Here is a 26,433-nt window from a genome sequence, read left to right on the forward strand (position 1 = left end):
GTAGAATATGAGGAATAATAAAAACAGTACACAGTTCCATTGTATGCAGCAATAAAGGAAATGTCCTTAGGTGTGGTATTCACAGCAAGAGTAGCTTGAGGGGTTAGGAGATTAGGAGATGGAAAGTCTTTTCACCAACACCTATATGCTGAAATAATAAGATGGAGATATGAACTGGTCAGCAGATGTTGTACGGAGGCTGAATGTACAGTAGAGTAGATCGTACACGTAGACTGCCGGGTTTGCCGGTTGGAACCGGTGATGGAGAACTGTTGAAGAAGTGCAGATGAACCAGTGTTAACAGGAGGAGAGTTGAATGACACTGGTGATGCTAGGGATCGATGATATTGAAGAATAGATGACTGAACATCGATGGTATAAAGGAAACCGATGGCGGAGCATTGATAATACTGTGAAGCTGAACACCGCTGGGAGCCAGGCGCTGGAAGCCAGTGTTTTAGAGCACTGCCAGGAGCAGAGAGCAGTGAGGACACTGAAGTCAGGCTGCACCGCAAGGTGGTGATTGGTGCGGGTCCCTGATGGAACGAAGACACAGGAGCTGTAATACCTGGAACTTGATAATCAACCACAGAGAGCAGAGACAGGTTACACTGGTAATGACAACCAAAGCACTGACATCTTCCTGATTCAGAATCAGTCCCTTACTCTCAGCAGTGCAGGTATTGGATGAGCAATCAGGCAGTGTACAGCAATGCAGTGGATTGGTGGAAATAGCATCATGTGATTAGAACCAACATGGCTGCGCCCATACTGGCACTTGGAGGGAAATCTAGTTTGTAGCATCCCATGGGGTTTGCAGTGGCCGCAGGAGCCAATGGACGCCAACCCGCGCATCAGACACACGGGGCCAGCGGCAGAGACCACAGCGGCTGAGAAGCGTCACGTAGACCCGCCTGTGCACTTGAATTACAATGGTGGCGGCAGAGGCCGCCACTAACAGGAGACGCCATGCAGAGCCATCCGAGCACTAGAAGCGCAGCAATGGCGGCGGAGGCTGCGGCGGCTAGAAACACCATCCAGACAATGAGTTCCTTATGACATCATCTGCAGACTGGCAGAGAGGAGACATGAAGTGAGGATATTAGCAGCATGACCGAGACCCGGCCCTGGAACGCTGAGCCAGCCTCAGGAGACACCTGAAAGGTAAATAATGGTGTCCTGTAACCCGGATCGTGACACCAATCTGGCTGGTTGGAACAAAAATCTGGTAATGGATGGGAGCAAATGACAGTTGACCGATTCAAATGGTCAACTGTCATTTGCTCCCATCCATTACCAAATTTTCGTTCCAACCAGCTAGATTGGAAGATAAATCTTTATGTGTATGGGCACCTTAAAGGTTGGAGAAGGTCTGGACCCCCCCTTCCCATTTAATCCTGCTAGTTTATGTACGTACTGTGCTAGCTAATACAATCAAGACCCATACGGAACTCTCAATAAACCTAAAGTGCTCCACAAATCAGTCCCCACCTTCTTTTGCTGATATAAAAGATATGTGATAGATGCTGAAAGTAAATGGTCACTTCAAAATCCAACTTACCACCCTACTCTTTATACATTTTAACTTGTTAATTTTTCACATACCGTAGTTCTTGTACTTGGTGTACAGTAGCATAAATTTTCTCTTAAATTAATCATGAGAACGAGTGAATATTGAGATTTTCCCATCTTTGTTTGAAGCGTTTTACTACAAAGTTCAAAGTGCACCTAGAAATGTGTTTTTCTGCAGAGGTGATTTTGGAAGGTGCGAAATGAGTCACATTATAAGTATAGAGCTAAAACCTAAGACCAACAGTCCTTCTTTCATTCACAAAGTTTGCGTGATCCAATACTAAAACATACTTAGAACCATGCGTTGCTCATGTTCCATATTGCATATGCCCTAATCCTTGTTCCCTAGATTTCACGTTTCACCTAGTCCTATGTACTGCCGATGGTCTGTTTTTATGAACTATAGGCCTGGTTCAGAGATGGGCATGCTTTCAATTATTCCGGCGGGAGGACTGCACGTGTGCCTGATCCACAATATGCTGTGATGTAGCTGCGGCTCCAGTTTGTGCCGGGGAAACTGCAGCCTGATTGGCAGGCTGCAGCCATTTGGAGTAGGGATGGCCATCGACCATCAATTATTCCAAATCATTGATGGTTTATGGACGATGGTGAATACTTTAGTCATCAATGGGGGAAAATCAGATAGTTTCCTGCCTTTGATGGTATAGAACCGTCTGATGGGTTTTTTTTCTCTACAAGGTGCCCGATACCTGCGAAGCCTGTCCCCTGGTTCTGATTGGCGCATGAAAGAACAGGGATGACCATCGGTTGGTGAATCCATTGATGGTTATCCATTTTATAGTTTGCAACCATCAATGATCACCTGCTATTCCACCATCAATGGTAACCATGAATGGTGAACACACCGATGGCCATCGCTAGTTTGGGGATGGGATGGATGTCCATTTCATAAAACAGGGGACCATTGGCCCCATTTTCTGACATGCCGAGCCTAGTATCTGTGAGCTTAGGTATATTCAGATGGCTGATGGCTTCTCGATGGTGATCCGATGCTGCATCTTCAGACACAGCAGCAGATCAGTAAAGCCTGTAGTAGATGTATTTTTTCCTTAAGATGTCTCCTGCGGCATAGCATAATATCATGCTGTCTCAATAGTGGTCGTCTCTGAATCAGTCCCTATATTAGGGAGAAGTACTTAAATGTCTTTGAGATAATTTGGTAAACATAACTTGGCTTCCAGACATCTGATTTGTGCTTTTATGGCTCGCTGTACTGCAATAAAATCTGCATAAAATATCACAGTCCAGAAGTACGATTGCGGTAAATGTGCGGTTGCGATGAATAGGCTTCATTGAGTCCTCCGCTGCAGACAAGGATTCTGGGTAATGACATATAAATAATCAATTGGCTCGCACTCTTTGTTGCCGTGACATATTACTGTCATTGCAGTTTAGCACTGAGGTCCGTGCCTGTGCTTTGCATAGACGTATTTCTTTAGGCTGCAGTCTAAAGCCGAGTGTCAGTCCGAAGACAGATATTTATTTATATTGAGTTTATTTAGATTTGCATGCCCTACCTCTCTGTTTTTCTGGCTCTTAAGTATGATTCTGCCACAAAAATGTCACTCAAATGTTAAGGTATTCCCACTAAGTAGACTGGTAATTATTATTATTATTATTATTATTATTATTATTATTATTTTTTAGAGCAAGCTGTAGTTTTGAGCTGAAGTCTGAATCACTAAATAGAGTTTTGGAAGCACGGAGAAGCATTATATAGGTAGTTGTGTTTATCTAAACCTTTGCCGGCTCATTCCTTTAGGGTGCCTGAGGTCAGAGGCTCTAGATCTCGTTTCCAGGATGGATATCGGGTATTCCCCGTGGTGTTTTGTGGTGAGGTGGGCTGTGTGTTTGTGTTTTGTGGTGAGTAGGGCTACGTGTGTTTTGTGGTGAGGTTGCTTGCATGCAGTTATAAGGGGTGGAAAGGTGTAAATAAGATGGAATGCGCACACATTCCTCAGTAACACCCACTAGACCTACCACGGAACCAGTCTTACATTGTCACAAGTTCTTTACAAGTCCATCAATCGCCATCAAGAAATGCAGTGCACAAAAACTGCACTGTCAAGACAAACATATAATAAGCTGGTGGGTTTTAACAGTTGTCAGGGCAGGATTTAGGTATGTGGGGGCCACATGCCATCTAACTTGTGGTGGTAATAATAAAATTGTCAGAATGATATACTGGCAATGTTATATAAAAGTGATCTTTAAATATTCTCAGCATGACAAATGTGTTGAACACACTGCAGTGCTCCCAGTTCACATTATGCCTCATAGTGCCCCCAGGTCAAACTACGCAACACAGTGCTCCCAATTCACATTATGCCATAGTTTCCCCAGTTCACATTAGTCCACACAGTGCCCCCCCTCCCTCCCAGTTCACACTGTGCCACACAGTGCCCCCCCCGCCCCCATTTCACACTGGGCCCCAGTGCCTTCAGTTCACATTATGCCATAGTCTCCAAAGTTCACACATTATGCCACACAGTGCCCCCCTCCAGTTCACACTAGGTCCCAGTGCCTCCAGTTCACATTATGCCATAATGTCCCCAGTTCATATTATGCCACATAGTGCCCCCCAAGGTTACACTAAGTCCCAGTGCCTCCAGTTCACACTATCCCATAATGTCCCCAGTTCATATTTTGCCACACAGTGCCATGGGCAAATCTGACACTGGTGATGTAGTTATGTGTGGGGGTCCTCCTATGCGTGGGGGGCCCTTGGGCAACCATCCTGGCTGCCTTGTTATTATTCTGGCACTGATGGTTGTAGACACAATTCTGTTCTTGTTACATGGTACTGGTGAATATCTGAAGGACTGACTGTAAGAGTAGAAGTTTTGCATGCATAAAGCAAAACTGTTCCTTAATAATAAACATTTCACAGTTCATTACTACATCCAAGCAATTCACTCCATATGAATTGCTGCATTTTGGGCAAGTGCAATCCAGTTGCATCGTTGTGTGTACAACAGCTTTCAATGATGTCTGAGTCCAGAGGCTTGATTAACAGGAAAAATAAATATCTAATCAAATACATACAGTATTGCAAGAACGGACAAAAAGAAACAAAGGGGCAGCAAGATAGCATTCTCCAATAGCGACTTTTTGTCTCCTCATAACCAATTAGAAAAAACATTTGCCAGCCCCTGTTACAGGGGGTGGTATTCATGTGACCGGCAGTCAAGAGACCGACGGTCACATGACCTCCCCCAACATCCCACCCCCTCGCTATCCCGACGGTCGGCATGCCGACCAACAGGGACTATTCCCACTCGTGGGTGTCCACAACACACATAGAGTGGTCGCCACCGAGCCCGCAAGGGGCTTTCTGCACTCGTCCCTCCCCGCCGGGATCGCGGCGTCGGTATGCTGACCAGCGGTCAGGAGACCATCGGTCAGCCATACCACAACCGTTACAGGATGTGACACACTCTGTCCCGCTGTAGACTGCTTTGCTGGCATGCTGTTGTAATATCATCGTGTGTGAGGTTTTGCTGGGATATATTATTCAGAATACAGGCTACTTGGAGATTTCCAAACATTGGTGGTCATTCCGAGTTGTTCGCTCGTTGCAGATTTTCGCTATGCTGCGATTTGTTGCTAAATGCGCATGGTACGCAGGGCGCATGCGCTTAGTTATTTAATTAAAAACGTAGCAGTTTTGCTGTTGTTCGTGCGGCGCTTTTCAGTCGCACTGCTGATCGGTGAGTGATTGACAGGTAAGGGGCGTTTCTGGGTGGTAACTGAGCGTTTTCCGGGAGTGTGCTAAAAAACGCAGGTGTGTCAGGTAAAAATGCGGGAGTGTCTGGAGAAATGGGGGAGTGGCTGGCCGAACGCAGGGCGTGTTTGTGACGTCAAACCAGGAACTAAACGGACCGAGCTGATAGCAATCTAGGAGTAGGTCTGGAGCTACTCAGAAACTGCAAGAAAATATTTAGTAGCAATTGTGCTACTCTTTCGTTCGCTATTCTGCTATGCTAAGATACACTCCCAGAGGGTGGCGGCCTAGCGTGTGCAATGCTGCTAAAAGCAGCTAGAGAGCAAACAACTTGGAATGAGGGCCATTGTGTTTTTCCATCATTTTAACCTAAACTATGCTAAATGTTATTTGAAAACTCCAACTACACTAATACCCCTTTCAGACCGCCACCTCTGAACACGGGTTATTGAACGTGGTCTGAAAGGTGCAAGGGTTGAAATACCAGGTCGAGTGACCCAGTATTTCAACCCAGGTCGTGAGCAGTGTTGAACACGTGTTCAACCCGGCTCACTGTGCGGTGTGAACAGGAGCCAGGTCGATGCGACCCTTTTCCCGTTCACTCTCTGCTTACGGGCGGCGCTTGGAGATCATGTGATCTCCAAGCGCCGCTCCCGCCACGTCACCAACCCGGCAATATGCCAGGTTGCAGTCAGCAGCGGCAGGGAGCCTGAGGCAGGCCGCATGCTGGGAGCTCCCATGTCAGGCTCCCGAGTGCAACCCGCCTCAGATTGTGTGAAAGGGGTATAATCTAGAATTGTGCCATTTATAAAACTGTTTAGCTGTATTCTTCACAGCATCTAGGAGGTGTTTAGTTACCCTCTCTGTGTATGTGACTGATGAGGTCCGTACCCACTGGTAATTTATTTACATAAATACAACCCCCCTGTCACGGTTGTTGGTACTTGTGGAACTGGACGAGGTCTAGTAGCTAGTTGGCTGGAGTCCCGAGGACGGAATAGTGCGGGCTTGATATATGACCTGCTCATACAGGCGTGGCAGGTTCAGCTGAAGTCTATGGTTGGCCACAGGTGTTTATAGAACTACGGGGAACTAGAACACTGGGGATACCAGTGCAATGATAGTTGAGTGACACTCGTGGTAGAAATTGATAGCTGGAAGCTGGGATTGAACCAGCAGTTCAGGATAGCTGGAAGCTGGGATTGAACCAGCAGTACAGGATAGCTGGAAGCTGGGATTGAACCAACAGTTCAGGATAGCTGGAAGCTGGGATTGAACCAGCAGTACAGGATAGCTGGAAGCTGGGATTGAACCAGCAGTACAGGATAGCTGGAAGCTGGGATTGAACCAGCAGTTCAGGATAGCTGGAAGCTGGGATTGAACCAGCAGTACTGGATAGCTGGAAGCTGGGATTGAACCAGCAGTACAGGATAGCTGGAAGCTGGGATTGAACCAGCAGTTCAGGATAGCTGGATCGGATACTCAGTGATGCAGGCTTGCAGATATACTGGAGATTGTATTGACCAGCGGTGCAGGTTTGCAAGTATACCTGAGATAGGATAACCAGTGGTGCAGGTTTGCAGATATCTTGGAGATGAGATCACCAGCGATGCAGGTTTGCAGATATCCTGGAGATAGGAGTCCAGAAGTGCAGAAGTTGGTAATGCACTTGTCTCTTTAAGCAGGAGATTGGAGGAGCTCTCTACTGGCTTGCGGACAACAAAGTACTGACAGCTTCCCAGTGCTTGGAGCTGGAATATATACCCCTTGCTCTCTGGTGATAGGCTGAAGGGATCACATGTCAGGGAAACACTACCTGGTTGGAGAGATCTCTGCAGAGTCAGCTGATCAGGAAGTAACATGCAGTACTCCAGGCTAGGCTTCAGAGTGGACTGTGGCCTAGCAGGCCGGGAAGGAGCCTAACTACCCTGAAATGGATGCTGTGACTGACAGCGCGGGACGCCGGATGGACCAGCGAATGGCGGACAGCGCTTTGGACTGCGCTGCAGATAGGTCAAAGTGGGAAGCGCTGTAAACCTCAGTTTTGTGACACCCCCACATAATAAACACACAAATGGAATATGCTTGCACATGTGTTTCATATGCTGTTCACATTATGCAGTAGGCACAGTTACAGGAGATTTCAAATACATTCAGATTGGATTACTGTAATCTCCTGCTATCCGACCTCACTGAAAAATGCCTCTCTCCACTCCAATCTATCCTTAATGCTGCTATCCGTCTCATCTTCCTCACCAAACGTACTACATCCACCTTCCCTCTCTTGCAGGACCTTCACTGGCTACCCTTCCCGTTCAGAATTCAATTCAAGCTTTTCACTCTCACCTACAAAGCCCTCACCCACTCTTCTCCCTCTTACATCTCTGACCATATATCTCTTTACATTCTCACCCGTCCTCTTCGCTCTGCTAATGCACGCCGTCTCTCCTGCCAACTGATTACCTCCTCCCACTCCTACCTACAAGATTTTGCATGTGCTGCTCCCTATCTCTGGAATTCTCTTCCTCTCCCCATCTGACTCTCCACCTCTCTGCAAAACTTCTACGAAACGGGCTCTCAAGACCCACTTCTTCACCAAACCCAGCCAGCTCTCCTCCTAACCCTCTTGTCTATGCTCACTGTGTACCCCTTCTGTGTCACCCCGGTCTGTCAGCCCATCACCTTTTAGATTGTAGGCTCACAAGAGCAGGGCCTTCTTTCCTCATGTGCCTTTCCTTTTCATACTTACACTATAATATACTCCATACTCCCTTTGATGGCACCTAACCCCGGGTTTTCTATAACTGTCCTATATTGTCTTGAACTGTAAGTGCTGTTTCTTGTTTGCTCATTTGATTATGTACTGTGTAATGGGCGCTGCAGATCCCTTGTGGCGCCATATAAATAAAGGATAATAATAATAATAATAACTTATGCACTCCTGAGCATTTTCAATTGTCTTCACAACTCATTCATTTCAGTGGGGATTTCTTCATATATATAACATGTGGAAACCCCACTGAAATAAATGAGCTATTGGAATGCAACATCACAAATTCTCTGTTTTAGAAGCTTTAGTAAATTTACCCCATAGTGATTACATTCTGCAGACATTGGCACACTTTTACCAGTTTACTAAGGAGGGAATTCAATTAGATTCGATAACCCGTTTTCAGCTAAAAACAGGCTTTTATTGCTTCTCTCAAAAAAGTGGCCATTCAGTTGTCCATAAAAAATGATATGCGATAATTTTCCATAGGTTTAACGGGGATTTCCTTTCACTATCTCCTTATTTTAATGTAAAAATGTCTGGACTTGATTGAGAACCCCTTGGACATCCCCCTTAATTACTAATTAGGTACTTCAATTTTTTAGCTTCATTTGGGGTGAACAAAAGCCAAGTGCAGGAAAATGGGTTTAAAAGATATGTGACAGGTATATGGGGTGCTGCATAAACGGGAAATGTTTTTTTTTTTTTTTTAGGAGTTACAGGTGGGGGTTTTTTAAAGATTTTTTATAAGTCCCCTAAAATGAAACAAAAACCTACTGATTCCACTGCTGCTATAACCCGGGTTATTGCTGGGTAAACCTGGGTCGCAGCTCAGTGGAAAACGGGTAATCCATGTTCATTGACCCAGGAATCCAAGCCAGCTAGCTTGCAGGGTTGGTCCTGGGAAGTACCTGGGTTAAGGGGCAGTGTAAACAGGTAACCTGGGTCATTTGTCTCGGCTCCCGTTTACAGTATGGGGAGATCTGCACGCAGTGACAGGACGCTGCTGAACTTCCTGGATTCTGGTGTGCTGACACTGAACCACAGGGGCGGGTCCTGTGATGCGAGGGGGCAGTGCAGTAATCTCTAATGGCGTCATGCTGCTGAGACTCCATTATGCACCCCTAATTTAATTAGAGCACTTATTTTGCTGAAAAACACCTGTTTTCTATAATGTTTTCACTGTTTTAGAATGACACATATAAGAGCCTTTTGACACATTCCAAGAACCCTAAATACTTTTGTTGTGGCCAGTAATAGACTTCTATATTGTTATCCTAAATTAGGTTTCTTTGTTTTGGGGTACAGACAAATTTCCCAATTATCACCTAGACTTTTCATTGTTTTTGTCGGAAAGAATTATCGTGTGAATTCCGTTTTTGCACATTTCTAATTGGATTGCACGAAAAAGGGGAGCGCACATACAGGCGATAAGTGGAATTTTCGGGCAATATGTGTGTTATGTTAACTAACGTTAATTTAAAGCTTTATCAAGGCTAATTGAATTCTCCCCTAAAGCTCTTTGGAGAATCCTAGAAGTAGAAGTGGGCATCAATCTCTGATTTTTTGTTAAATAATTTTTCATGCCGCGATCGATCATGGAAATATACTGTTTTAATAGAAATTATCCAAAACCCCTGATGCAGCAGCAGCAGCAGCGATATTCTTACCTGGTTCCCAGCGTCTCGGTGCATTCCCGGTGTCTTCGGTTCCAGTGCGCATGCGTAAACGTTTTTCTTAATCTAATCTAACAGTTAACAGTGCATGTGCAAAACAGTATAGATCTCAGAGAAGATAGATATTATTTTATATTTGACCTATTATTTTCTGTATAAAGGCAGACAAGGTAATCACGCATTGATCTAAAAGATCAGTGTGGGATCACCGATTGGCCATCCCCGCCCAGAGGTTAGAGTTGTGGGGGATCCCGCTGCTCAGTTTAATGATTATAGGTACCGAGCAGTGTGTGGGGTCCACGATGACACAGTTCACCAAGAACCAACATGACCCCTGATCCTCCTACTTCACTGAACATTTGAGGAGACTGGAGACCTCAAATTAATGGAAATGCCACAAAATCTTTCCTCCATATATCTGTATTATGCATGGACATAGATCTGAAGAACGCCACATTCAGGGGAGTGTAACATTTAAAACAACAGGAGTACCATGGGAGAGGCTGCCCACTGTTTCTAAATTTTATTGGGGTTTACATAAACTTCCTCAGCAGTAGTTTCTAATACCGCTTTCAGACTGCATATGGCGGGTCGCACCCGGGAGCCTGACATGGGAGCTCCCAGTGTGCGACCCGCCTCAGACGCCCCGCTGCCGCTGTAAGTTGGTGACATCAGCGCTGACGCGACAGGGGCGGCGCTTGGAGATCACATGATCTCCAAGCGCTGCCCGTCCACACACGGTGAACGGGAAACGGGTCACATCAACCCGGCTCCTGTTCGCACCGCACAACGAGCCCGGCTGAATACGCGTTCAACCCTGCTCGCTACCCGAGTTGGAATACCGGGGTTGCTTGACCCAGTATTTCAACCCTAGCACCTTTCAGACTGTACATGAACATGGGTAGTGCACGTTCATGTACCAATAACCCGGACAACAGTCATCCATATTAACGTCTTAGTAAAGTAGATATAAGATTGGCCAGATAGCCTTGCATAATGCACACACAAGTCCTAAATACAGTGTCAGACTGGGGCATGAAGGGCCCACCGGGGGTATGCAGTGATAGGGGCCCATACTTAGGGGTGTGGTCACCCTACAAAGGGTGTGTGGCCAACCCCCATAGAGGCTTGAAATACACAATAGACTTGTGCAGTGTAATCCAACATATATCTACCATGTATAATACAAGTGCATAGTCTGGAACCTGATCCCTAGAGGAAGGAGTGGGGCCCCAGGCAGTGGGGCCCACGGTGGTTTCCCCTGTACCCCTGTGGGCCAGTCCGACCCTGCCTAAATATAATTTCTCTATCGTCCTAGTGGATGCTGGGGTTCCTGAAAGGACCATGGGGAACAGCGGCTCCGCAGGAGACAGGGCACAAAAAGTAAAGCTTTCCGATCAGGTGGTGTGCACTGGCTCCTCCCCCTATGACCCTCCTCCAAGCCTCAGTTAGATTTTTGTGCCCGGCCGAGAAGGGTGCAATCTAGGTGGCTCTCCTAAAGAGCTGCTTAGAAAAGTTTAGCTTAGGTTTTTTATTTTACAGTGAGTCCTGCTGGCAACAGGATCACTGCAACGAGGGACTTAGGGGAGAAGAAGTGAACTCACCTGCGTGCAGGATGGATTGGCTTCTTGGCTACTGGACATCAGCTCCAGAGGGACGATCACAGGTACAGCCTGGATGGTCACCGGAGCCTCGCCGCCGGCCCCCTTGCAGATGCTGAAACAAGAAGAGGTCCGGAATCGGCGGCAGAAGACTCCTCAGTCTTCTAAAGGTAGCGCACAGCACTGCAGCTGTGCGCCATTTTCCTCTCAGCACACTTCAAACGGCAGTCACTGAGGGTGCAGGGCGCTGGGAGGGGAGCGCCCTGGGAGGCAAATGAAAACCTATTTGGCTAAAAAATACCTCACATATAGCCTCCGGGGGCTATATGGAGATATTTAACCCCTGCCAGAATCCACTAAAGAGCGGGAGACGAGCCCGCCGGAAAAGGGGCGGGGCCTATCTCCTCAGCACACAGCGCCATTTTCCTTACACAGCTCCGCTGGTCAGGACGGCTCCCAGGTCTCTCCCCTGCACTGCACTACAGAAACAGGGTAAAACAAGAGAGGGGGGGCAAAATAGTGGCAAAAATTATATTATAAAAGCAGCTATACAGGGAGCACTTATTATAAGGCTATCCCTGTCATATATAGCGCTTTGGTGTGTGCTGGCAAACTCTCCCTCTGTCTCCCCAAAGGGCTAGTGGGGTCCTGTCTTCGTTAAGAGCATTCCCTGTGTGTCTGCTGTGTGTCGGTACGTGTGTGTCGACATGTATGAGGACGATATTGGTGTGGAGGCGGAGCAATTGCCAAATATGGGGATGTCACCTCCTAGGGGGTCGACACCAGAATGGATGCCTTTATTTATGGAATTACGGGATAGTGTCAACACGCTAAAGCAGTCGTTTGACGACATGAGACGGCCGGACAATCAATTAGTGCCTGTCCAGGCGCCTCAAACACCGTCAGGGGCTGTAAAACGCCCTTTGCCTCAGTCGGTCGACACAGACCCAGACACAGGCACTGATTCCAGTGGCGACGGTGACGAATCAACCGTATTTTCCAGTAGGGCCACACGTTATATGATTTTGGCAATGAAGGAGGCGTTACATTTAGCTGATACTACAGGTACCACTAAACAGGGTATTATGTGGGGTGTGAAAAAACTACCTATAGTTTTTCCTGAGTCAGAAGAACTAAATGAGGTGTGTGATGAAGTGTGGGTTGCCCCCGATAAAAAGATGCTAATTTCAAAGAAGTTATTGGCTTTATACCCTTTCCCGCCAGAGGTTAGGGCGCGCTGGGAAACACCTCCTAGGGTGGACAAGGCGCTCACACGCTTATCTAAACAAGTGGCGTTACCCTCTCCTGAGACGGCCGCACTTAAAGATCCAGCAGATAGGAGGATGGAAAATATCCAAAAAAGTATATACACACATACAGGTGTTATACTACGACCAGCTATAGCGACAGCCTGGATGTGCAGTGCTGGAGTAGCTTGGTCAGAGTCCCTGATTGAAAATATTGATACCCTGGATAGGGACAATGTTTTACTGTCTTTAGAGCAAATAAAGGATGCATTTCTTTATATGCGTGATGCACAGAGGGATATCTGCACACTGGCATCACGGGTAAGTGCTATGTCCATTTCGGCCAGAAGAAGTTTATGGACGCGACAGTGGTCAGGCGATGCGGACTCAAAACGGCATATGGAAGTTTTGCCGTATAAAGGGGAGGAGTTATTTGGAGTCGGTCTATCAGATTTGGTGGCCACGGCTACAGCCGGGAAATCCACCTTTTTACCTCAAGTTACTCCCCAACAGAAAAAGACACCGACTTTTCAACCGCAGCCCTTTCGTTCCTTTAAAAACAAGAGAGCAAAGGGATATTCATATCTGCCACGAGGCAGAGGAAGGGGGAAGAGACAGCAACAGGCAGCTCCTTCCCAGGAACAGAAGCCCTCCCCCGCTTCTACAAAAGCCTCAGCATGACGCTGGGGCTTCTCAAGCGGACTCGGGGGCGGTGGGCGGTCGTCTCAAGAATTTCAGCGCGCAGTGGGCTCACTCGCAGGTAGATCCCTGGATCCTGCAGATAATATCTCAGGGATACAGGTTGGAACTAGAGACAGATCCACCTCGCCGTTTCCTGAAGTCTGCTTTACCAACGTCCCCCTCCGAAAGGGAGACGGTCTTGGAAGCCATTCACAAGCTGTACTCTCAGCAGGTGATAGTCAAGGTACCTCTTCTACAACAAGGAAAGGGGTATTATTCCACTCTATTTGTGGTACCGAAGCCAGATGGCTCGGTAAGACCTATTCTAAATCTGAAGTCCTTGAACCTGTACATAAAGAAGTTCAAGTTCAAGATGGAGTCACTCAGAGCAGTGATAGCGAACCTGGAAGAAGGGGACTTTATGGTATCCTTGGACATCAAGGATGCGTACCTCCACGTTCCAATTTACCCCTCACACCAGGGGTACCTCAGGTTCGTCGTACAAAACTGTCACTATCAGTTTCAGACGCTGCCGTTCGGATTGTCCACGGCACCTCGGGTCTTTACAAAGGTAATGGCCGAGATGATGATTCTTCTTCGAAGAAAAGGCGTATTAATTATCCCATACTTGGACGATCTCCTGATAAGGGCAAGGTCCAGAGAACAGCTAGAGATGGGATTAGCACTGTCTCAAGAAGTGCTAAAACAGCACGGGTGGATTCTGAATATTCCAAAATCCCAGTTAATGCCGACAACTCGTCTGCTGTTCCTAGGGATGATTCTGGACACGGTTCAGAAAAAGGTTTTTCTCCCGGAGGAAAAAGCCAAGGAGTTATCCGAGCTTGTCAGGAACCTCCTAAAACCAGGAAAGGTGTCTGTACATCAATGCACAAGAGTCCTGGGGAAAATGGTGGCTTCTTACGAAGCAATTCCATTCGGCAGATTCCACGCAAGAATTTTCCAGAGGGATCTGTTGGACAAATGGTCAGGGTCGCATCTTCAGATGCACCAGCGGATAACCCTGTCTCCAAGGACAAGGGTATCTCTTCTGTGGTGGTTGCAGAGTGCTCATCTATTGGAGGGCCGCAGATTCGGCATACAGGATTGGATCCTGGTGACCACGGACGCCAGCCTGAGAGGCTGGGGAGCAGTCACACAAGGAAGAAACTTCCAGGGAGTGTGGACGAGCCTGGAAACCTCTCTTCACATAAACATTCTGGAACTAAGAGCAATCTACAATGCTCTAAGCCAGGCAGAACCTCTGCTTCAGGGAAAACCGGTGTTGATCCAGTCGGACAACATCACGGCAGTCGCCCATGTGAACAGACAGGGCGGCACAAGAAGCAGGAGTGCAATGGCAGAAGCTGCAAGGATTCTTCGCTGGGCAGAGAATCATGTGATAGCACTGTCAGCAGTGTTCATCCCGGGAGTGGACAACTGGGAAGCAGACTTCCTCAGCAGACACGACCTTCACCCGGGAGAGTGGGGACTTCATCCAGAAGTCTTCCACATGCTGGTAACCCGTTGGGAAAGACCAATGGTGGACATGATGGCGTCTCGCCTCAACAAAAAACTGGACAGGTATTGCGCCAGGTCAAGAGATCCGCAGGCAATAGCTGTGGACGCGCTGGTAACGCCTTGGGTGTACCAGTCGGTGTATGTGTTTCCTCCTCTGCATCTCATACCAAAAGTATTGAGAATTATACGGCAAAGAGGCGTAAGAACGATACTAGTGGTTCCGGATTGGCCAAGAAGGACTTGGTACCCGGAACTTCAAGAGATGATCACGGAAGATCCGTGGCCTCTACCTCTAAGGAGGGACTTGCTTCAGCAGGGTCCCTGTCTGTTTCAAGACTTACCGCGGCTGCGTTTGACGGCATGGCGGTTGAACGCCGGATCCTAAAGGAAAAAGGCATGCCGGAAGAAGTCATTCCTACTTTGATTAAAGCAAGGAAGGAAGTAACCGTGCAACATTATCACCGCATTTGGCGAAAATATGTTGCGTGGTGCGAGGATCGGAGTGCTCCGACGGAGGAATTTCAACTGGGTCGATTCCTACATTTCCTGCAATCAGGATTGTCTATGGGTCTCAAATTGGGATCTATTAAGGTTCAAATTTCGGCCCTGTCGATTTTCTTCCAGAAAGAATTGGCTTCAGTCCCTGAAGTCCAGACTTTTGTTAAGGGAGTGCTGCATATACAGCCTCCTGTGGTGCCTCCAGTGGCACCGTGGGATCTCAATGTGGTTTTGGACTTTCTAAAATCTCATTGGTTTGAACCACTAAAAAATGTGGATTTAAAATATCTCACATGGAAAGTGACCATGCTACTAGCCCTGGCTTCGGCCAGGAGAGTGTCAGAACTGGCAGCTTTATCTTACAAAAGCCCATATCTGATTTTCCATTCGGACAGGGCGGAACTGCGGACTCGTCCGCATTTTCTCCCTAAGGTGGTGTCAGCATTTCATCTGAACCAGCCTATTGTAGTGCCTGCGGCTACAAGTGACTTGGAGGACTCCAAGTTACTGGACGTTGTCAGAGCATTGAAAATATATATTGCAAGGACAGCTGGAGTCAGAAAATCTGACTCGTTGTTTATATTGTATGCACCCAACAAGATGGGTGCTCCTGCGTCTAAGCAGACGATTGCTCGTTGGATCTGTAGCACAATCCAACTTGCACATTCTGTGGCAGGCCTGCCACAGCCTAAATCTGTAAAGGCCCATTCCACAAGGAAGGTGGGCTCATCTTGGGCGGCTGCCCGAGGGGTCTCGGCATTACAACTTTGCCGAGCAGCTACGTGGTCAGGGGAGAACACGTTTGTAAAATTTTGCAAATTTGATACTCTGGCTAAGGAGGACCTGGAGTTCTCTCATTCGGTGCTGCAGAGTCATCCGCACTCTCCCGCCCGTTTGGGAGCTTTGGTATAATCCCCATGGTCCTTTCAGGAACCCCAGCATCCACTAGGACGATAGAGAAAATAAGAATTTACTTACCGATAATTCTATTTCTCGGAGTCCGTAGTGGATGCTGGGCGCCCATCCCAAGTGCGGATTATCTGCAATAATTGTACATAGTTATTGTTAACAAATTCGGGTTATTGTTGTTGTGAGCCATCTTTCAGAGGCTCCGCTGTTATCATACTGTTAACTGGGTTTAGATCACAAGTTGTACGGTGTGATTGGTGTGGCTGGTATGAGTCTTACCCGGGATTCAAAATTCCTCCCTTATTGTGTACGCTCGTCCGGGCACAGTACCTAACTGAGGCTTGGAGGAGGGTCATAGGGGGAGGAGCCAGTGCACACCACCTGATCGGAAAGCTTTACTTTTTGTGCCCTGTCTCCTGCGGAGCCGCTGTTCCCCATGGTCCTTTCAGGAACCCCAGCATCCACTACGGACTCCGAGAAATAGAATTATCGGTAAGTAAATTCTTATTATCCATTCTCTCTGTTGTTGGTTTTGTTTAGCTCTGTGCTATATAAGGCCGGGATATTGTGTTATTATTATTACATGGAAATGATTCAGGCGTCCTGACGCTATCTGAGTTCTGCTATGTTTTATCATGCGGCGCTGACGCTCTCATGTGATTTCTGTTTGTGTAATTGGCTGTAAGCACTTTTGTGGAATCTGCTGCTCAGAGTTGTTGCTATCACCAGCGACTGTTAGCAAGGAACACAAGCGTAATGTCTGCTGCTCATTCAGTAGTGCTCTGTGAGCGGCCCCAGACAAGAGATGGTATGTCAGGAGATCTGGCCGCTGGAGCCTCTGCATTAAGTGAGACTGTCGACTCTGCGGGTAACAAGGGCTCACTTTCATTTCTCTCTTTTTGCTACTCAGCACCCAATGTTTTGATTCCTAATTTAGATGATCCATCCTGACAAGTTCCAAAACATGCTGTCTCCTAAAAACCGGAGCTTCTGGGGCTGCAGGCTCCTCTGAAATAGCACTTCCACCCCCAACTGATAGGCTACTTAGGGACGCTGAGTCTGAGAATTGGCCCTCCTGAAGCACAGTATAATATGCCATTATTAATAGCCTTTATTTATGAAGCTCCAGCGTATTACCCAGCACGGTACATTAAGGGTATCATGTTCACAAAAACAAATTGCAAACAGAGGGGGTCATTCAGGTAGTGCACTCAATGCACAGTTATAAATGAATTGAGCAGCTTTCCTTTTATCTGTTATTACTGGTTGGGGAGGAAACATTGGAAGATCTGCACCTTGCACTTGTGGTGACTTGACCTCAGGATAGCCTCTCTTGTCCTCATTGGTTCAAAATTCGAAACTTGAACGCAATGGGCCTGAGTCACACACTACAGTATGTCAATATGCACAGCGTTGACGGATGGTTTAAGTATTGCGCATGCGTCCTGATTGTTACCCCACAGAGTAAGAGAGAGACACAGTGAATTTGGACACAGGGAGTGTGGATTTTAGTAGGTGTTTCTGGGAGGTAATGGGGAGACTAGGGAGACGCCAGCATGTCACACAACCGCCCACACAGTATGCCATACTCAGATGGAGATTCTGCACCTGCCATAGGATCGGTACATGTTGCGATGGTTCATCTGTTGGTGCACCAATGGTGCGTCTAAAGACAGATGTGCTCCACCGCAAAATGCTGCAAGTGGGCATCTCACTGGTCACTAAATCGGCCGCTGCATTAACATAAAGACACAGATGTTGCTGCATTATTTTGTTATTTTGAAGGCAAGATTATAATTTAAATTGGGTCTAATTTGCAGCTGCCAGCTAGGAACAAAGGACTTTTCTGTTTTATAGAGTAGACAGCAGATTAGGGTCTACTTTGTATGATTAGGGTCTACTGCAGGGATGGGGAACCTTTGGCTCTCCAGCTGTTGTTGAACTACACATCCCAGCATGCCCTGCAACAGTTTTTGCATGGCCAAATTGCAAAACTGTTGCAAGGCATGCTGGTATGTGTAGTTTAGCAACAGCTGGAGGGCCAAAGGTTCCCCATCCATGGTCTACTGCTATGAACTCAATTCTTGAAGGTTTATTGTACCACAAAACAAGACCCAAAAACATATATATATATATATGTATATATAGTAGATAGAGATACAGTAGATAGATATCTAGCTGGGTTGGGCATGTGTGACCGACGGTCAGGAGACCGCTGTTCACAATACCAATGGCAGGATCCCGGCTGTTGGATGGCCTGTGGGGGGCCAGTGCAATTAAGCCCCTTGCGGGCTCCCTTCGCTCACCACAGGTTCTATTTCCACTCTATGGGTGTCGTGGATACCCACGAGTAGGAAAATTCCCTGTTGGTCAGCATGCCGACCAGCGGGATTTTCAGATGACGGGCTCCTGGCTTCGGTATTGTGACCTGCAGTCTCCTGACCGCCGGTCACATAAACGCATCCTATCTATATCTATCTATCTATCTATCTATCTATCTATCTATCTGTCTGTCTGTCTGTCTGTCTGTCTATCTATCCAGTATACATGTATAGAAACATAGAAACATAGAATTTGACGGCAGATAAGAACCACTTGGCCCATCTAGTCTGCCCCTTTTTTTATCCTTTAGGCAATCTCAACCCTTTTCGAACCTTAATTCTTTGTAAGGATATTCATATGTCTATCCCAAGCATGTTTAAATTGCGCTACAGTCTTAGCCTCTACCACCTCTGATGGGAGGCTCTTCCACTTATCCACTACCCTTTCTGTGAAGCAATTCTTCATTAAATTCGCACCGCACCTGCCTCCCTCCAGTCTCAGTGCATGTCCTTGAGTTCTAATACTCCTCTTCCTTTGAAGAATGTGTACACCAACACACTCAGGGCCTAATTCAAGGTTGATTGCAACAGCAAAATCTTTCTCTAATGGGCAAAACCATGTGCGGGGGGGGGGGGGGGGGGGGGGGGGCAGATGTAACATGTGCAGAGAGAGTCAGATTTGGGTGGGTTATATTGTTTCTGTGCAGGGTAAATACTGGCTGCTTTATTTTTACATTGCAATTTAGATTTCAGTTTGAACACACCCAACCCAAATCTCTCTCTCTGCACATGTTACATCTGCCCCTCCTGCAGTGCACATGGTTTTGCCCATTAGAGAAAGATTTTGCTTTTGCAATCAACCCTAAATTAGGCCCTCTGTTTTACGCACGTGTGTTTCATTCAGATGTGCTTGGAGTAACTATTGCTGCTGCTTAGATAGAAGCAGCAGTGATAGCAGTAATATGGTAATGTACAGTAGTAGGGGACGTCACAACTCCTGCATGTATTACTGATCCATACTGCATCTAAGGAATTTGCCTAAACAGGGTCGGATTAAGGCTGGTGGGGGGCCAGGGCATGGAGGTTGCACGCACAGCCACCCCTCCCGAGACATGCTCCCTCACTCTCTAGGCGTGGAACGGAGCAGCAGCAGGGATACAGCACACACATCACTCACAGAACGGAGCAGCAGCAGGGACAGCTTCATGGCGGCTCACAGACAGGGAAATCCCGCAAGACTGGCAGTGTACGTAGGAGCTCTTCGGCGGACGCTGTTACTGAATAGCTGAGCTGCCAGGTGTAGCCTCCTCTGATTCAAAATGGAGTGTGTGTGGGACCTAATGGGATGGCTTAATCCGGCTCTGTGTCTAAGGGAGGCCGTCTGGATTCACAATCTGAGACCTTTCTGTTGAGATGGTCTAAACGAGCCCATTGATTTGAGAGAAATCTTAATATTTTTGATTGGCACCTGTATCTATAGCGCACTATTAATCATCTACCTCTAAGTTACAGATGCGTCCTCATACAGCTAGCCTCAATATGCCACGCAGCGGGAGATGCCTGGTGCGAGTGACTCTGCTAGCACAGGGCATCTTTTTTGGATGAAATGCGTCTTACGCCCAGGACGCATCAGGAGACTCTGCTAATATATTGATGTGCAACACTTGTATATTTGTGTGCGACTGACTCTGTATGTGAAACAGAACTGACATGGAAAAACAGCTGCGGCCGCCGCATTGTAGCACTTCATATACAGACTAAGAGTCGCACACAGATTTACAAGTGTATCAAATTAATCAGCGAAGTCTCCTGGTGCATCCTAGTCACGTTGCGGAAACAAAGACGCCTGTTGCTAGCACAGTCTCATGAGACCTGGTGCGCTTAGAGGGGCTGTTTGGTGTGACTGCAGCAATTATGTATGAGGCATACTATCCGACTTTGGTTGTCTACTTTCCAGGCGCTGCTCAGAGAGGAGATGACAGATTTGGGGGTGAGGACTGGCTATCCAGGGCATTAGGCCCCTCGCCCAACATGACATAATGCCGCATTTTGTGGGTCCATGTGGAGGGGCCAGAGCTAAATAATGCAATTTGCAACACCCACCCCTCTGCGCGTATCCAAATATTCCCGTTTTATCTTCCCATACTTATTAGGAAGCAGATGGAATGCTGGGATGCAGGGAACTACCAGAAAAATCATGAGTCTCCCACAACTTCCAGGAGGGTAGGAAAGTCTGGTATGAGGACACATCTGTAGATCAGGCGTTAGCTGCATGAATGATTATGTTACATAGTTTAAATCTATTGCATACATTTAGTCATATACAGTAGCTATTGTAGCTATTTTATATTTATTTATTTAGTTATTTTTATTACTGACATGCCTTAGTTACATGTGACTCATATTTTTTATACTGCTTGTGTGTTTTATTGGGGTATTAGCCTGTACTTATTAATTTATTTATTTATTTATTTCTGTTATGTATGTATATGCAAAATATTGTCATTTCATGACATTTTTGCTTATGATTCCAGGACAGTTTTTTTTTCATTTGCAAAAACATAAATTACATTTTTCCGACAAAGGGGGTTATTCAGGTGTGTTAGCATAGCAAAAAAGTTAGCCAATGGGGAAAACATTGTTGCACTGCAGGTGGGGCACATGTAACATGTGGGGCAGATGTAGGGTTAGATTAGGTGTGGTGTTTTCAAACTGAAATCTAAATTGCAATGTAAAAATAAAGCAGCCAGTATTTACCCTGCACAGAAACAATATAACCTACCCAAATTTAACTATCTCTGCACATGTTATATCTGCCCCACCTGCAGTGCACATAGGGGGTCATTCCGAGTTGTAGTTTCTGAGTAGCTCTGAACTTACTCAGCTGCTGCGATCACTTCAGCCTGTCCTGCCCCCGGAATTGACGTCAGACACCCGCCCTGCAAACGCCTGGACACGCCTGCGTTTTCCACGGCACTCCCAGAAAACGGTCAGTTGCCACCCAGAAACGCCTTCTTGCTGTCAATCACCTTGCGATCAATTTCTTCGTAAGGTCCCGCGCTGCCCGGCGTTTCCCGTCGCCGGGCAGCAATGCACCTGTGCACTGTGGTCGCGGCACTTGCGCAGTTCAGACCCGATCGCTTCGCTGCAAAAAACTGCAGCGTGCGATCGGGTCGGAATGACCCCCATAGTTTTGCCCAATTGCTAACTTTTTGGCTTTGCTAACAAACCCAAATAAGTCAAAAAGTAACAAAAAGGATTTACGCAACTTCATATTATATTTTTTAGGTTCCCCCTAAAATCATAATTTGCTTCTATGCATCCGCCGTAACGTGGCTTAAAGTAAATGAAATATCTGCTTGTACCTTTGCTGGGTAAAATTTTGGTGTAATTATATATACAGTACCTTTGTCATGATTGGAAGTGAGTCTAATACATATGAGTGTATACTGGTCCCAGGAGACAGTGAGATGGAAAGTTTGCAGCTAGTGACTGTTGTGTGTCTCTCTCCCCGTCACAGGTCCCACCTCACAGCCTAGCTCACCTCTCCCTCTCTCTGCCCTGCGCTCCTTTCAGGCTGTGTGGTCGGTATCAAGGGAGGTTCACGTTGCTCCATAAAAAAGTAAAATTCATCAAGGCTGCAGTTGCCAAGCCTGTGTAACCGCATCTCGGCATGGCTTCCCCCGTCATCACTGTCTGGACTCCTTCAGAAAATCAGCTTTCCCAGGCTGAAAAAAAAGAAGCATGCTTTCAAACCTGGCACCACTTGAATTGTTAATATATATATATAAAGTTGTATTATGTTTGGGTGGTGTATTAAAAATCAGCTTAGCATTGCTATGAGATTCAGCATTCAGTTTTGTGGATGGGGTTTGGGTGCAATTATTAGACTATTTGATGCTTAGCTGATACTCTAGCCATTTCCACTTAAAAAAAAGTTTTATTGTAGTTAAACTGTTAAAGACATACTAAAATTAAAATGCAGAGTTTCCCCTATATGAAATGTGTTCTTGCAGCAAATATGTGTTTAGAATTCAGGGGCAGATCTGGGGGGATGTGGGCATTCGTGTGAACGTTCCTCCTCCCCACCCCCCACCCCCCTCCTGTAGTATTTCTCACCTGTTCCCTGCGTTTGACCACTGTGTTGCAACCCTGCGACAGCACCACATCAGGCAGGGACAGACAGCAGCCTCCCTTCCCTAGTCCAGCACACGCTCTCTCTCCCCCAGCCCAGCCCAGCCCAGCACACGCTCTCTCTCCCCCAGCCCAGCACACGCTCTCTCTCCCTGCCAATGTGCTGCTGAGCTGCTATATAACAGACAGTGGTAGTGAACAGATAAGAATTGGTAGGGGAATTGGTGTGGGGTGATCGCACATAGACTGAGTTTGTGGGCCCAGGTGGTGGTGTTATGGGCCCAAGTGAAGTGGTGTTGTTATGGGCCCAAGTGGTGGTGTTATGGGCCCAGGTGGTGGTGTTATGGGCCCAAGTGGTGGTGTTATGGGCCCAAGTGGTGGTGTTATAGGCCCAAGTGGTGGTGTTATGGGCCCAGGTGGTGGTGTTATGGGCCCAGGTGGTGGTGGTTATGGGCCCAGGTGGTGGGGGTGTTATGGGCCCAGGTGGTGGTGTTATGGGCCCAAGTGGTGTTGTTATGGGCCCAAGTGGTGGTGTTATAGGCCCAATGGTGGTGTTATGGGCCTAAGTGGTGGTGGTTTAGGCCCAGGTGGCAGTGTTGGCAGTGTTATGGGCCCAAGTGGTGGTATTATTGTCCCAAGTGATTGTGTTTATGGGCCCAAATCTTTATTAGCCTCATTAAAGAGCACCCCTAATAATGTAGGACCCCATGTGGTCATAAACATACTTGAACACTATAGTAGTTACAATTACTATTAGAGTAATTTATTTGGAATTTTGAACCTTAGGAAAACCGGTATATAGGCTCTAGGTTGACCATGAAAAGGTTGACAGCCATTAGGTCGACCACTAATGGTCATCATACATTAAGTTACCATAGACAAAATGTCGACATGGTTTGTAGTTCAGCATGTAAAAGGTCGACAGTGCTTATGGTCGCAGGTACAAAAGGTCGATAGGTTCATATGGTCGACACACATATGGCCAACACAGCTTTTATGGGGTTTTTAGCGATTTACTCAACTTTTTCATACTTTACCATCCACATGGACTACGATTTGGAATAGTAACCTGTGCCTAGCGGTGAGAGGCACCGTGCCCGAAGCTTGGCAAAAACTACACCAATTGTTTTTTAATGTCTTGTCAACCTTTTGTCATGTCGACCTTTTCACCCTGTCGGCCTAATGCATGTCGAACAATAGTGGTTGGCCTAGTGACTGTAAACCTTTTCTATGTAGATCTGCTGATCCATACCCAGGAAAACCATGTACTGTAGGTGCAAGGGAAAATTAGCAACGATTGTAGATAGTAATGTGTGCAACCAGACACGGCACAGAACTGAATCCCCCCCTTAGAGCCTGATTCTGAGTCGCATTCAGACCACACGCAAAGCCGATGTTCATGTAGTTCAGCGATTAGTTGCAACTGCGCATGCAGGAAAAGTTCAGATACACCCTACAGCGCATGCGTTACAGAGTGTCAGCACAAAGGTCCTGTTGGGTCCGAGCCAGAGGGACAGCAACGTTTTTGGGAAATGGCCTGAAGTGAATGCATAAAAAGTCCATCTCACGGGCTTGTTATGGGAGTGATGCATGGAGTGTCAATGATAGCGGCTGCATTCCCAGACGCGCAGCTACAGAGGCCATAGCCAGACGGAAGATGCATGCCCATGAGTGTGCGTGTGTGTGTGACCCTGGGGGGGGATATTTGTGATCCCACCCCCTGGAGCCAGCTGATGGGAGAACTACATCTCCCAGCAAGCCTTGCGTCTCCCAGGAGCCCCTGGGACTCCCAGCAGCCCCCTGCCTAGTCAGAAGATGGACAGGAGACCACTGGGAGCTGCAGAGACCACCGGAGAGCACCGGGCAGGTGAGTATATTGTTTTATTTTTTTAAACCCATGCCGCAGGGTTTTCATCGATGAAAATCCTGCAACCATTTTTTTGTAATTGGATACCGTGGGTCTCGGGAGTGTGCATACACTCGATAATCCAAAATTGGGCGCGAGTTAAGCAAAAGTTTTTACCTCGCTAAACTTCACTCCCAATTGAACGTCCCTGTGTTCTGCACTTCATTCTTCATGTGTGCAACATAATTATTACAAACCATTTAGTATCTGTGGGATATATTCACTTTTAGTACACAATCCATCACGTTTTACTGTAATTGTTAGAAAGTGACAGCCTCCTAGTTTCCTTGGATGTAAAATCCCTCTTGCCTTACCAAGCTCATTACAGGATGGAGCTGCTGGATGTAAATGCTGCAAGGCAGAGCGGGAAAGGACCTCTCTCCACAGCCCAAAACAACAAAATCATCCAAGTGTTTTAACAACAAATCCTGTTATTGTTCTACAATCCACCGCCCCAGGCCTAGAACTTCTGAAGACTCTTGGGAAACAGTGACAGCAGCGCCTGCTGCCTCCTAGCGCTAAGGCTGCCACCGGGAAACCTTTCAGTACACAGGCTTGTCATGTTAGTGTAATATAAGAAAAAGTAAATAAAACCAGCGCCAGCTGTGAAAAATGACATACATAGGACGGTTTGCTTTAATCACAATTATTCCATAGATATATAATAAAACACAGATATGTATTGTAAATACAATCTAAATGTTGTAGAGCTTCTGTCATCACCCACCTGAACCCCACTCTACTTCTGTGCATCCACTTGAAACGTTTGGCATTTACATTTGGCGACTATTGGACATTGGGGGTCATTCCGAGTCGATCGCTCACTAGCAGTTTTTAGCAGCTGTGCAAACGCTATGCCGCCGCCCACTGCGGAGTGTATTTTAGCTTAGCATGTGCAGCCGAGCTCTGCAAAACCAGTTTGTGCAGTTTCAGAGTAGCCCTGAACCTACTCAGCGCTTGCGATCACTTCAGCCTATTTGTGTCCAGATTTGATGTCATACACCCGCCCAGCAAACGCCCAGCCACGCCTGCGTTTTTCAGACACGCCTGCGTTTTTGCAAACACTCCCTGAAAACGGTCGGTTGACACCCAGAAACGCCCCCTTCCTGTCAATCTTCTTGCGGCCGTCAGTGCGAAGGAAAACTTTGCTAGAACCTGTGCACAACCACAAAGAGCTTTGTACCCGTCCGTCGCGCGTGCGCATTTTGGGGCATACGCATGCGCATAAATGCCGTTTTCTCACCTGATCGCTGCGCTGCGAAAATCGGCAGCGAGCGATCAACTCGGAATGACCCCCATTGCTCCAGCACTGTACTCTGGACCACAGCGTTTATCCCTTCAGCTGCTGAAATGGACTGGTCCTAAGGCTGATGCAATACCAAGGGATCACCTTACATTGACGTCCGGTAAAGCAATATTGTTCCACAGTGAATGCATTCTATTGGAGGTTGTCCTAGCCAAAAACTTTTGGAACTTCATACAAAGCTATAGGTGTGGACATGCAGTAGAGAACAGATATATGGGGGTGTTCTACAACTTTTAATTTAGATTGTATTTACAATGCATGTCTTTGTTTTATTATATATCTATGGAATAAGTTGTGATACTTTTATATAAAGCAAACCGTCCTATGTATGTCATGTTTCACAGTTAGCACTGGTTTTATTTCCTTTCTCTTATATTATATATACAAGGGTTTTTTGACCATCCTCATACCAGCTGCTATTGGCTGCGCACTTGTACAATTCTTTTGTATTTTGTGGGTTCCCATGTTAGTGTGCTGCAGCATGATATTTGCCTAATGAGACTGTGGGCCTGATTCTCAGTCGGACGTAAGTGCGGATGCCTCCTTGGC

General features: G+C 46.8%; 1 protein-coding gene and 1 long non-coding RNA gene across 8 annotated transcripts in view; one reads left to right on the forward strand and one right to left on the reverse strand.

Moving 5' to 3' along the window:
• LOC134945416 (ankyrin repeat and fibronectin type-III domain-containing protein 1-like) overlaps positions 1-26,433 on the forward strand; it is a 1,003,308-nt gene that overhangs the window by 752,721 nt on the left and 224,154 nt on the right. The gene's annotated exons all lie outside the window — the stretch shown is intronic.
• Positions 21,731-26,433, reverse strand: part of LOC134943792 (uncharacterized) — a 47,019-nt gene continuing 42,316 nt past the window's right edge. The window contains exon 3 of the long non-coding RNA XR_010181757.1: positions 21,731-22,266. This is a non-coding gene — a long non-coding RNA (uncharacterized LOC134943792). The remainder of the gene's footprint in view (positions 22,267-26,433) is intronic.

Source organism: Pseudophryne corroboree, chromosome 7 (genome assembly GCF_028390025.1).
Source record: "Pseudophryne corroboree isolate aPseCor3 chromosome 7, aPseCor3.hap2, whole genome shotgun sequence".
NCBI lineage: Eukaryota > Metazoa > Chordata > Amphibia > Anura > Myobatrachidae > Pseudophryne > Pseudophryne corroboree.